Source organism: Montipora foliosa, chromosome 13, assembly GCF_036669935.1.
Source record: "Montipora foliosa isolate CH-2021 chromosome 13, ASM3666993v2, whole genome shotgun sequence".
Taxonomy (NCBI): domain Eukaryota; kingdom Metazoa; phylum Cnidaria; class Anthozoa; order Scleractinia; family Acroporidae; genus Montipora; species Montipora foliosa.
The window spans coordinates 3,546,918-3,559,417 of record NC_090881.1 but is presented as its reverse complement, the minus strand read 5'-3'; the positions used below and the strand labels follow the sequence as shown (position 1 = coordinate 3,559,417).

General features: G+C 34.6%; 1 long non-coding RNA gene across 1 annotated transcript in view; it reads left to right on the top strand.

Moving 5' to 3' along the window:
• The window catches only part of LOC137983864 (uncharacterized), a 15,998-nt gene extending 5,130 nt beyond the window's left edge, over positions 1–10,868 (top strand). The window contains exons 5-6 of the long non-coding RNA XR_011119027.1: positions 8,900–8,978; positions 10,093–10,868. This is a non-coding gene — a long non-coding RNA (uncharacterized lncRNA). The remainder of the gene's footprint in view (positions 1–8,899; positions 8,979–10,092) is intronic.
• The last annotated feature ends 1,632 nt before the right edge of the window (positions 10,869–12,500 follow it).

Below are 12,500 nucleotides of genomic sequence, written 5' to 3'. Positions count from 1 at the left end.
GCTTGCTGTTTAAGCAGCAGTGAAAGATATACCTGAATATTTCAGGGCTGAACAGGATTTGAACCCTGACCTGAGCCTTGCAGTTGCAGCGCTATCACAGAGGTCAGTTATCACATCCCATTCAGGCCTATTTTTTTCAGTTCAGGTCTGTCTTTTGCTGCTGAAAACAGCAAACAAAACTGTGATGATCTTTCACTCATTTGATTCTCCACGGTTCAAGTACCAGTTTGTGAAATTCATATTACATGTCAAGGCTTTAGACTATTGGTAATATTTATTGGTTTTGAATCAATATAATTATAATTCTTAATTAAATTAAAATGTTTTGATTGCCAAAAAACAATAAGATTCGAGATGATTGTAGAAATGAGACTTTGAGTGCAGCAGTAAATAGACCAGCAGGTACATGTAACAATGAATATGTGTATTAATGCAATACTTACCAGTACTGATGCAGTTGCTGAAGAACGGTATCTGATCTGAGTAAAAAATAAATCACATTCTTACACCAGTGAACAGAAGCTGCAAAATTGGTGAAGATGTTAAGCTGTGTGAACCGAAACCACCTTTAAATGAACCCATTGACTCCCAGGGGTTTCCCATTGATGAGTAAAATCATCTGGCGTTAGACAGAGTAAAATACTAAGTCTGGCCGGTTTAGACCGGTTTGGGTGTCAAAAGGTTAACCAGCAATGTGTGGTGTATGATTATCAATTTGATCTGTGCAGTGCAGAGTACATCAGTTACACTAGCCAGCACTCCATTAACATATTGATGAAAACTGCTGGTGCGATGCTTTAATCAACTGAGCTATAAAGCCACTGAGGATCATATCTGCAGTTCAACATATATTTCTTTATTTATTTTTATTGAATACACAACTGAAGTTTACATTACACTTGAATACCAATAATGAAGATACACATAAAAGGAAAAAGAAAACAAATACAACTTATAATTATATGACATACAGTACAAGCCAAAACAGGATGTAATAGGCAGCTTATTGCATACTGACATGCAGAGGAACTGAGTGAACAATCAAAGAGGGCGAATAAAGTAAATTGAATCATGTAAATTTCTTGACCTTGTATTTAAAATTAATATTATTAACAAATTCAGACAAAATAATTTGAGCTCTCTTTTAGCTTATTTGAATAGGTGTCATATGTCATGTACAAAAAAGTAAAGTTAAACTTTCTCACAGTTCCATGCCCAGCAAGGCTTTGCTTGAACAAGCCAAACGCGATTTTTTTAGGTTCTGGATTAAAACTAGTATTGTTTGTAGCATTAAACCACTCCACCACTTGACGAGTTCAAGATATGATTTGTTTCATATATCATTACATTCATTGGTTCATTCATCACGGGAACACTTGAACCCACAAATGACCAACTACCAACATCAGTTGCTTCATTAAGCTCAGTTGGTTACAGTGTCGCACTGGCATTTTGAGGTCATGGTTCAAACTCCGTTGAAGTCCTGAATTTTTCAGACTTCTCTACACAATTGCAAAAATTGCGTTCATAACTGCGAGGATCATTATATAATAGCTCCACTTGATTGCATATCCGCAATTCAATACATGGTTCATTTCATACATGTATATCATTTCATTCATAGAATTAAAACTCTTGGCGACCTTACAAGTAATTTTTTGGTATTGAAGAAATGCAATGGAAAACTAGTCTGTCTAAGTTACCAAGCTTGAACACACAATTGGACACTATCCACGGAAAACTTTTTGTTTAATTTGAACATACTTTACATGCATACATGTTAAGTACAACACTATAAAAATATGTGTTAATCGTTCCCATAACCTCACACATGTAAATTAGTTACTAGGTTAAAGAATCTTTTTGTTACTTGAAAGTGATGTCATCACAGTCTGGGTGACAGTGAAACGTTGGGTAACACTAATTTATTTCGCTAATTTTTATTCTTACATGTAAAATTAATACTTCTATCAGTATCTTAACCCTCTTGGATAAATCTTGATTTGTTGGGGGGGGATATGACATTGCTATTTCCAATTAGCTTTAGGGAGTTTTAAACCCATTTCAGCAATATTGTTCTTAGCCGATAAATATATTGTTAGCAGTTTCCCTATGCTTTGTTGCACATAGGATACACTGTAATGTACAATTTTTATTACTTAATATTGATATTCCATGTTTAATAATATACATGTACATGTACATGAAAAAATCTGATTGTCTGAAAGCAGTGCAGTCCAAGTGTAATGCAGTGCGAAAAAAGTGTAATACCAGTGTAAATTACACATCGAAATTCTGGATTATGATTGGCTAATAAACAATACGCTTTGGTCAGAACCAATGAAATGTTTTGTTTTCAAAATAAGCGCGTGCCTTGGATGCCGCAATTTTTCCCTGATTCAGGGTTCTCCTTATCAGGCGGTAACCGGTAAAATTTACCGCTTGTAAGAGCACTTGTTACCGCCTGCAAACACTCAGAAGTCGTTATCCTTTGCAGAACGTCCAACATTAAACAAATGCTTTACCGGTTTGAAAAGGTCCCTGGTGAAAATCTTTGAAGGATCTTTAAGGATCTGCAGGGATCTTCACGAGGATCTTTGTGAGGATCTTTGCCAAGATCTTTAAAGATCCTGGACAAGATCTTTATGGATCCTCAAGGATCTTTAAGGATCTTAAAACTTCTTGCCAGGATCCTCAAGGATCTTGCCAAGGATCTTGATGGATCTTGAAGGATCTTCAAGGATCTTCAAGGATCTTGTCAAGATCTTCAAAGGATCTTGACAAGATCTTTGCAAGATCCTCTAAGATCTCAATAAGATCCTTAAGGATCTTTAAGGATCTTCAAAGTTCTTGTAAAGATCCTTTAAGAGCTTTGAAAGATTTTCTTTTATTGTCAAGATCTTTAAAGACTTTTGTAAGACTTTGCAAGATCTTCAAAGATCTCTGCAGGAACTTAAAAGATCCTCAAAGATCTTGCCAAGATCTTCAAAGTTCTTGTTCAGATCTTTAAAGATCTTTGCAAGATCTTCAAAGACCTCTGCAGGAACTTTAAAGATCCTCAAAGATCTTGACAAGATCTTCATAGTTCTTGTTCAGATCTGCAAAGATCTTTGCAAGATCTTCAAAGATCTCTGCAGGAACTTTAAAGATCCTCAAAGATCTTGACAAGATCTTCATAGTTCTTGTTCAGATCTTTCAAGATCTTTGCAAAATCTTCAAAGATCTCTGCAGGAACGTTGAAGATCCTCAAAGATCTTCATAGTTCTTGTTCAGATCTTTAAAGATCTTTGCAAGAATTTTAAAGGTCTTAAAAATCTTATCAAGGATCTTTGATGATCATGAATTTTGCAAGTTCTGCAGGGACAATTTGGAAAGGATCTTGCTAAGATCTTGAAATGCCCTCAAAATATTTGTTAAAACCCTTACCAAAATGAACTATACTATAACTAGAATTATTTTGTACTCATTGACAAAGTATACTGAAGCAATATACTTAAAGTATGCTTTAAACTGCTACTAAAAGTAGACTTTTACTATACATGTACTTGTTTCCACCTGATTTTGGAACATCAAAAGTATGCTTAAAGTACACTGTGCAGTATACTTAAAGTATACTTACATGACACAACTACCACTACACTACAATGCGAGTGCAGCATACTTTAAGTATACTCAGCAGTTATTTTCCTACCCTCACAGTAGCACAAATAAGGCCCAGAGCATTACATACATAATTATAATGCAAATTAAAAGACAGTCTCATTTATTTGTTTCAGTAGTTTTTATTATTATCTGCATCACAAATTCTTTAAACATCACTTGTTCATATACTTCCAGGCCATTTAAATGACTTTTTCCACAAAGTTCTCAACAACAAAAACCATGTATTAAAAAGATAGCTGTCTTAGATTATTATATTTAAACTACTAGGAGTTCCTGGGAATTTCTTGGAATACTGTATCTTCATTGGAATGAGTGAGAAAAACTTAGAGTTTAGACCAAAATTTTGGGCAACAGGTGAAATGCTTTTGAACGAGGTCAGAAAAATAAAAAAAGAATAGCTTGAAGTAACTGAGAAATAGAAGTACATTTACTAGTGCACATGTGGAACACAAGAAACAATTAAGGTTATAATATCCTGCTCCTGTATAATAATATTAATATATATTCCAGCAAATCAGAAATGTGCTGGAAACTACAAAAAATCCATAATTGCAGTTGAGCTATCAACAGTTACTACCATAGCTCACAGACAAAAAAATAGAAAACAGATTTCAAAGCAGTTACATTTTTTTATTGCATGCACCCAAACATTATTTTAAGGACGGTGCCTACTATCGTTATTGCGCATACGTTCTGCGCATCTCGAGATACTCGCATTTCCTATGGGTAATGCTTATTAATAGAGATATTTTTGCGCGATTCAAAACCATGCGGAGAAAGCAGAATTTAGCAAGTGCTCTTGGTATCCAAAAAGAAAATTGGGGGTAACCACGCATTTTTCAGAGATAATTCAGCTTTAATTTGGAAAAGAACGCCATACATTGCTTTGTATTTTAAAACTTTTTACAAATATTGTTGATTAATTATCTTCAAAAAATGCATGGTTACCCCCAATTTGGATTTCAATAACACTTGTTATGATCTGCTTTTCCTGCATATTCAGTAAACTGCCCAAAAATACCTGCGAATTAGTAGGCACCGTCCTTAATTCATTTCAAAATCTTTAGATTGGGTTCTTGTTTTACATTTAAATATAAAAAAGCTCTTAAACATTTCAGATAAACCACAAAACTATAACAAGTCTGCAAAGAGAGATCCACAAATTCATCAAACCATATTTGGTAGAGGAGACAGAATTGGCTGCTAAGCATTTTTGTGTGCTGTAAAGGACCTTTCCCTTTTGTGCAGAACTTTCTCTTTATACTCTTTCATGGCAACTAAAAAAATACAGTAGATATACTTCAATGATGAATGTAGTGATTCCTCAAAATAACTGACCATTTCTATTACAATTAAAGTGTGCGAAGAGTAGACTCATAAATTTGGGTCTCTTTACTTACAAACGTCAATAATAGCTTTCTTAGGCATTTTCTGCATTGATTACAATACTTTAAATAAAAGTGACAGCATTATTTTAGCATTTTTACGAGAAGGATTCATTTGTCAATCGTCTACATGTAACTTGCCGCATGAGCACTTTTTTCCAAATCATTTGCTTCACCATTTGATCTAAAACTTCATTATTCTTGTTAAAGGTTTACCTATTTTTTTTACAGGGTTATAGCATTTAAGGCAAGTTAAGTATCCTAGTTGCTTGACAAATTGACTTGAAGGTGTGAAAATGTGAATTCTACATGCATGTAAATCGTTCCTCATTTTGAAGACAATAAGGCATCAAATCAAATGTTATTCGTTTAAAATTAACGCTTACCTTTTTACTTCAGTTGCTGTAAGCATTTCCTTGCCTGGATCGGCATTTTAAAGACAAAAACTAACAAAAAATCGTCACCATACAATGCAAACGTTTGAATAAAACCGCCAAAAATCTGTAAGAGCTTGGACTGGTTATACATAACGTATCCACCCACTAGTTACCGCTTACTGCTGACCAAAACGAAAACGGCACACTAGTTTCCAGTCCGGTCTCTCATGTGTTATTCAAGATGGCGGGAGATGGCAGAGGATGACAATCTTTCTACAGATTCATTTCAAATGAGCAAGATTTGAAAGATACTGGAGTTCATTGAAGGATTAAGTGCTCACTAGGAGTTTGTAGTTTTCAAGAGTAATGCTTCGACATTTTCCTTTTGGAATAAGGCCGATTATGAGCGCATGAAACAAGGTAATCTGATGATATTTCTCACAATCAGAATAAAAGCTTTCTTTTTCATTTCTCCGTGTACAGAGTGATTTGATGTTTCAAAGTTTGGAGCCTTTAAAGAACATTGCTTTAGCTAAGTACATATATTATGAACAATGAATTAACTCGAAAGATATCACATTGACGTGCTTTGAATGAGACCAAACCTTGTTATACATGCATTGAGAATTACGCTCCTTTTTTTCAAGGCACCAAATGAAATCAAATCCTAAAAGGGCACTTAAACTTTGATTGTTGTCTCACTGGAACATTCATTACTATTGCACAAAATTGCTAGTAGTTTGTAGTAAATATTAATGACACCAACGAATTAACTAATTTGGTCATGTGCAAAATGGATGAATGTATAATTATGCGATGTGCAAAATGGTGTTAATAACCACAATACTGATTTTCTCTTACTCTGAAGACTTTAAAAAAAAATACATCAAGTCTTCCAAGTAATTAAGGAAGTATTTTCTCTTGCAGAAGTACATTTTCAGTATACTTAATTCCTACTTCAAAAACAGTTGGCATATAACATCACAGATTAACTACACAGAATGTGAGGACCAAAGGAAAAATAGTTGTGCTCACAAGCTTGAATTGAGCATACATACATACATAATTACATATTACATAGATTTTATTTTTTCTCGAATTTAAGAGTTTATTAGCAGCATGATTTTAGATTGTGATGCTCATGCTAGTTTAATACTTTACTTTTTGTCTCTTGATATTATTTATGGTGGCCATGATCTCCTGCATGTTATATTAAGGGAACTATGGAGCGAATCTGATTTAATCCTGTCTTTGCATTGCAATGAATGAGACAGCAAGTCACAGCTGTTGCAGATTTGAAATAAAGTAATAAACTGTAAAAATAATTATAAAGTGGTTCTCAGTTGTTCTTACTATATCAGCTGACAAACTGAATAATGTGCACTACTTTGAACAAGGTATTAGCCATACCTGTTGGAAAGTCTGACCTTTTTCTGCAAGATCCTCATTAAGGATCTTAAGAATCCTAGGAAAAATCCTGTTTACTCTTACAAAGGATCTTTGCAAGATCTTGATAAAATCCTTGAAGATCCTCAAGGATTCTAGCAAAGATCTTTGCAAGATCCTTCAAAAAATTCGTTTAAGATCTTTGAAAGATCCTCATTGAATCCTCAAGGATCCTGAAGGATCTTAGCAAAGATCTGTGCAAGATTCTTGAAAACATTCCTTAAAGATCTTTGCAAGATCTTGATAAAATCCTTGAAGATCCTTTAGGATCTTAGCAAAGATCTTTCCAAGATCCTTGAAAAGATTCCTCAAAGATCTTTGAAAGATCTTGACTGAATCCTAGCAAATATCCTGTTGGGATCTTACCAAGGATCTTTGCAAGATCTTTATAAAATCCTTGAAGATCCTGAAGGATCTTAGCAAAGATCTTTGCAAGATCCTTGAAAAGATTCCTTAAAGATCTTTAAAAGGTCCTCAATGAATCCTTAAGGATCTTTAAGGATCCTAGCAAAGATCCTGTTAGGATCTTAACAAGGATCTTTGCAAGATCTTGATGAAATCCTTGAAGATCCTGAAGGATCTTAGCAAAGATCTTTACAAGATCCTTGAAAAAATTCCTCAAAGATCTTTGAAAGATCCTCATTGAATCCTCAAGGATCTTTAAGGATCCTGGCAAAGATCCTGTAAGGATCTTACTAAGGATCTTTGCAAGATCTTGATAAAATCCTTAAAGATCCTGAAGGATCTTTGCAAAGATCTTTACAAGATCCTTGAAAAGATTCCTCAAAGATCTTTGAAAGATCCTCATTGAATCCTCAAGGATCTTTAAGGATCCTGGCAAAGATCCTGTAAGGATCTTACTAAGGATCTTTGCAAGATCTTGATAAAATCCTTAAAGATCCTGAAGGATCATTGCAAAGATCTTTGCAAGATCCTTGAAAAGATTCATTAAAGATCTTTGAAAGATCTTTACTGAATCCTCAAGGATCTTGAAGGATCCTAGCAAAGATCCTTGAAAGATCTTTTCTATTAAAGATCTTTGAATTCCTTTTAAAGATCTTCAAAGATCTTTAAAGGATCCTTGAAAGATCCTTATCTTTAAGGATCTTTGACAGGTCCTTGAAGATCTTAAAAGATCCTCAAAGATCCTGTAAGGATTTTCACCAGGGGTCCCTTACCAGTTGTGCTGAAAACTAGGGAGAACCCTGCTGATTGCGTGATATGCGTGCGTTACTTCTAGTTAACCATCTCGATTTTTTTCATGTAAATTATTAGTAAGTAATCAAATGATTTTTCTCGTGCAATTTGGAATAAATAATCACGATTAATTTTTTTCAAAGACTACAAATTGCACTAGCCCTACAGGCTCGTGCAATTTTGGTCGTCTTTGAAAAAATTCCTCGTGATTATTTATTCCAAATTACGCTGGAAATCACAACATGTGATTACCTAATAATGAAGTTGATAGAGAGGTCTTCAATTGACCAGTATTATCACGGTTGGACTGGATCAAGCATCAAATAGAGGCTGATGCAAAGGAAAATAATTTGCATTCCTCCGCATTAGCCTCTATTTGATGCTGATTCCAGTCCATCTGTGAGAATATGAAACTTGTCTATTCATTGTGATGTTGCCAAACCAACAAGACTAAAGTAATTACACACCAGAATATTTTCTGAATGAAATACTGTACCTGTCAATTAGCCATAAACTGGAGAAATATATCCTAGTCAGAATGCTAGCCAATCCAATGCAGCTGCTGCTGCTAAGTATGGGAAACCTATATGTAGAGTGACTAAGTTGCAATAAAATTATTGGTCTTAGCTTTGCATCTGACTGGTTGAAAGATTCATTCAAATTTTTTTAATCCAATTATAGATCAAACTTTAAACACTAGTCATGTCTGTAATTACTCTCAAAAAAATTATAATCAACTGGGAAGCCCTACAAAAATGTTTATTAATTAAATATTTTCCAGTGCTAATTAGTTCATTTTTTTAATGGTACACCTGCCTTTTGTACATTTAGGAAGTGTCAAAAATGAAATGAAAGTCAAAGATGAAAGAAAATAAAAGAAAAGGAGTGGGAGTAGTTGAAGACACGTTTTGTAAGTACAATGTACACACATCTTGACAATAAAAAAAACTTTGCCAATTTCATTTTGCAATAGCCTTTACACAACATTAGGACAGTTGATGGAGCATGCCATAAGCGCCTTGACAAACAAGAAATGTTTGCCATTTAAAAACATCAAACAAATTGTTTGGTGACCAAACATGCTCTTGAAGTGAGTGGCCAAACGGTTAAACATGTTTGATCTAACTCAGATCAAACTCCTCAAATTTCGCCCATCAAGCATGAGAACAAAAGAAATGTTTTTGTTGTTTTTGATCGAATATTTTGTGGCCTTCAGTTTTTATCAAACACGACCAAACACGATCAAAGAGCACCAAACAAGGTGGCCGAATGGTAAAATGGTTGGTCACCAAACAATATTTGATGTTGTTTAAATGCCAAATATTTCCCAAATATTTCAGGTTAAGAAAAACACTTTTTTGCTGCCCTAAAGACATTTTGAACACAAAGGAACAGTAATTACGTATCTCGATCGACATTAGTTGGGATAAATAAAAAAAATGAGGTCTTCTGCACTACCGGTGCACCACGTTAAAAGTTGAAAGGACACAGCTAACATGCCAAATGAATGATCAAGGTGCTTGTCAACCACCAATGGTCTAGAATAGGGTATCATTTTTCACGAAACTGACCAGTCGCTTGAAGATTTTATCAAGACTAAGGAAACCAGAAATTCCCGCTCAAAAATATTAAAAAGTCGAGTCGGCAAAGTTTAAATTTGCGCAACTCAGCCTCAACATTGTCGATAAATGGCTATCATGAGAAACTTCTGGATATTATTAACTCTCAAGTATCGGTATTTAGACGGAAATCGGTGGGAGTTTACTCTAGTATAGGGTAGCAAAATTCAGCTGAACTAGCTCTGGTATAGGCTAAGGGTTCCAGGGTTCCAGGGTCCCAGTGGCCCCCCCCCCCCCCCCCGGGGCCAGGCCCTAAGACATTCCCATTATAACCAACAAAGTCAAAGTAGCTAGCACATGTTTGTTAAGACAAAATCATTCTCTTTATGTATAATTATGTCAAGTTACTGTTACAGTAAATTGTTATTAAACCCTGACAGGAAATGTTTGCTCTTCTGTTTGAAGGTTCCAGAAGATCAAGCAATTATGGTTGGCTTCCTCTACTTGAAGGCCAAAAATACATTTTTGTGGTCAAGTAAAGTCTTAAAAGTTTGGCATTCTTTACAACAGCAACTCAAATAAAAGTGATTTGTTAAGGTTACTTGGACAAAGATTGTTTCACAAAAATAATGTGCAAAGAGAAAGTAAAGATTTTTAAAAGAACAACTAAACCTTTGAGTTTATAATACATGTACATGTTTCAACAGAAACTTCTGCCATCCTCAGTTAGTCAGAATAAAAGCGATGGAAGCTGAAATTATAATAAATAGAAAATGCTAATGTGAAAAAATAGTAACAACTGAATGAAGTATTGCGTGAAATTAAAGATAGTTTTAGATTGACATAGTGTAATTGTTGATTCAAAGAGGGTTGTTTCTCTGAATACAAATAGCCTCTTTTAACTTGAGTTGAAAACTGGTGGAGACGTGGTCTAAAACGCGAAAACAATTTGCTGAACTTGACGCATGACAATGTTCAAAACTGACTGCAGATGTTTGATGTTTGTATTCTGACTAACTGAAGATGGCAGAAGTTTCTTTCGAAACATGTATTATAAACTGAAAGGTTTTGTCGTTTTCTTTAAAGTCTTTATTTGTCTGCTGCTATTACGACCCAAAGAAAGGGTAATAATGATGTTTAAGTACAGATCCAATGTCATTTAATCAACTTTTGAAATCGAATAAAGTATTAAGGCTGTTGTTTTGTGCCATTACATTGGCATTAAAATGAATTTACCCATAGTCATTATTTATTGATGTTTATGAAGAATTAATGAACAATGAAATGAATGTAAATGCAATTATTATCTGTTAATGGTTATCAAGGTTATAAGTGTATTTTATCATCTACTTATTATCTGTTTATGGTTAGAAATGAATTTTTATCGGTGAAAATAAGACTATCACATGATGACCTCAATTATTAACATGTACTTCATTCGTATTTGAAGGATTGATAGAATTGTATATTTGATAAACTAAGCATAATATTTGAGTATCGTTTTGCGAAGAAAATGTGGTATTTGATATATAGAGGATATTACATGGCCGCGAGGAGATACGAAATTTCTCTTCGAGTGTCGAAACACCAATGTTTCTTGGGATTTTTTTTTTAACCAGGTTTTTGCGTGGTCACTTAAGTCTTCATTTTTCATTATAATATGCAATTTTTTTTAACAGGGTCAAACCAGTCCCCCTTTTTCGATTTGCAAGGTTTTTACAGGGTCAAACCAGTCCCACTTTTTCGATTTACAAACCCCTGTATGTTTCATCGATTCACAGGATGTTTACAGTGTAGTGGAAATATTTACAGGGAGTTTACAGGTTGGAATAAGTCTGGTGTATGCCATTTAGATTTTGGCCTTGGAGTGTTCGCAATTTACATAGTTTTTACATACTTTGTCCGCAATATTTACGTCTTCTTTACAGTATCTTCTAAGATCCTGCTAAAGGGCATTTTAGCTGTAAACTTTCATTTACAGCGTTTTCGATGTAATTTACATGCTATTTACATGTTATGATCTAAATTTACATGTGCATGTAACTTTATCGATTTTTTACAGTGATCTGTTCTGGGGTGTCTCATATTGGTATAAGCGATCACAGCTTAGCCTAGGTATGCCGTAAAATTTGAATTCTCGCTCCTTCAAAATAAAATTAACTCAATTAACTATAGGCAATTTAAATACTTTAACATCACTACATTTCGAAGCGACATTTTGAGTGAATTTCACGACCCAGTGATATGTGGAAATCATGGAATGATTTATTTATAAGAGGGTGTCACTGAGGTTAACCGGCAAGCGTCAAATGGTCAAATATTTAACCGTCAAAAACGCAATAATTTTACCGCCAACCGTCTAATGAGCAAGCCAATATCAGCCATCAAAATGTCTCACGTATCCTTAAGTCAAGAACTAAATGATTGACTTAAATAAGGTCACGTTATGCTGTTTATAAATGATCGTTTCAATATATCATACAAATGCATTCATGTGCAAGTTCTTTAACTCCTAGTCTCGGATGAATCTGGTTAACGACAGAACTGACTTCCGTCTGTAAACACTTCCGGTGTCATAAAACGTCAGTCATCACGGGTCACTTCGCTTGACTTGGCAAAACACCAATCCTATAGGCCATTTTCGAAATATCAAATATTCAGCTTGATAGTGAGGCAGTGAGGAAAAAGGCAATAGAAACACGTTGGAGTGAATGTGAAAAGTATTTGCATCATACACTTTCCTTTGTCGTTGTCCTCTAAACCTGTCTTTCGAGCTGAATTTTGATGTATCGAAAAAAGGCCTATAGAGCGTTTTTACATGACGTCACGGCAGCCATGTTGGTGTTCCAAAACAAAGGAATGGCGGCCATGAT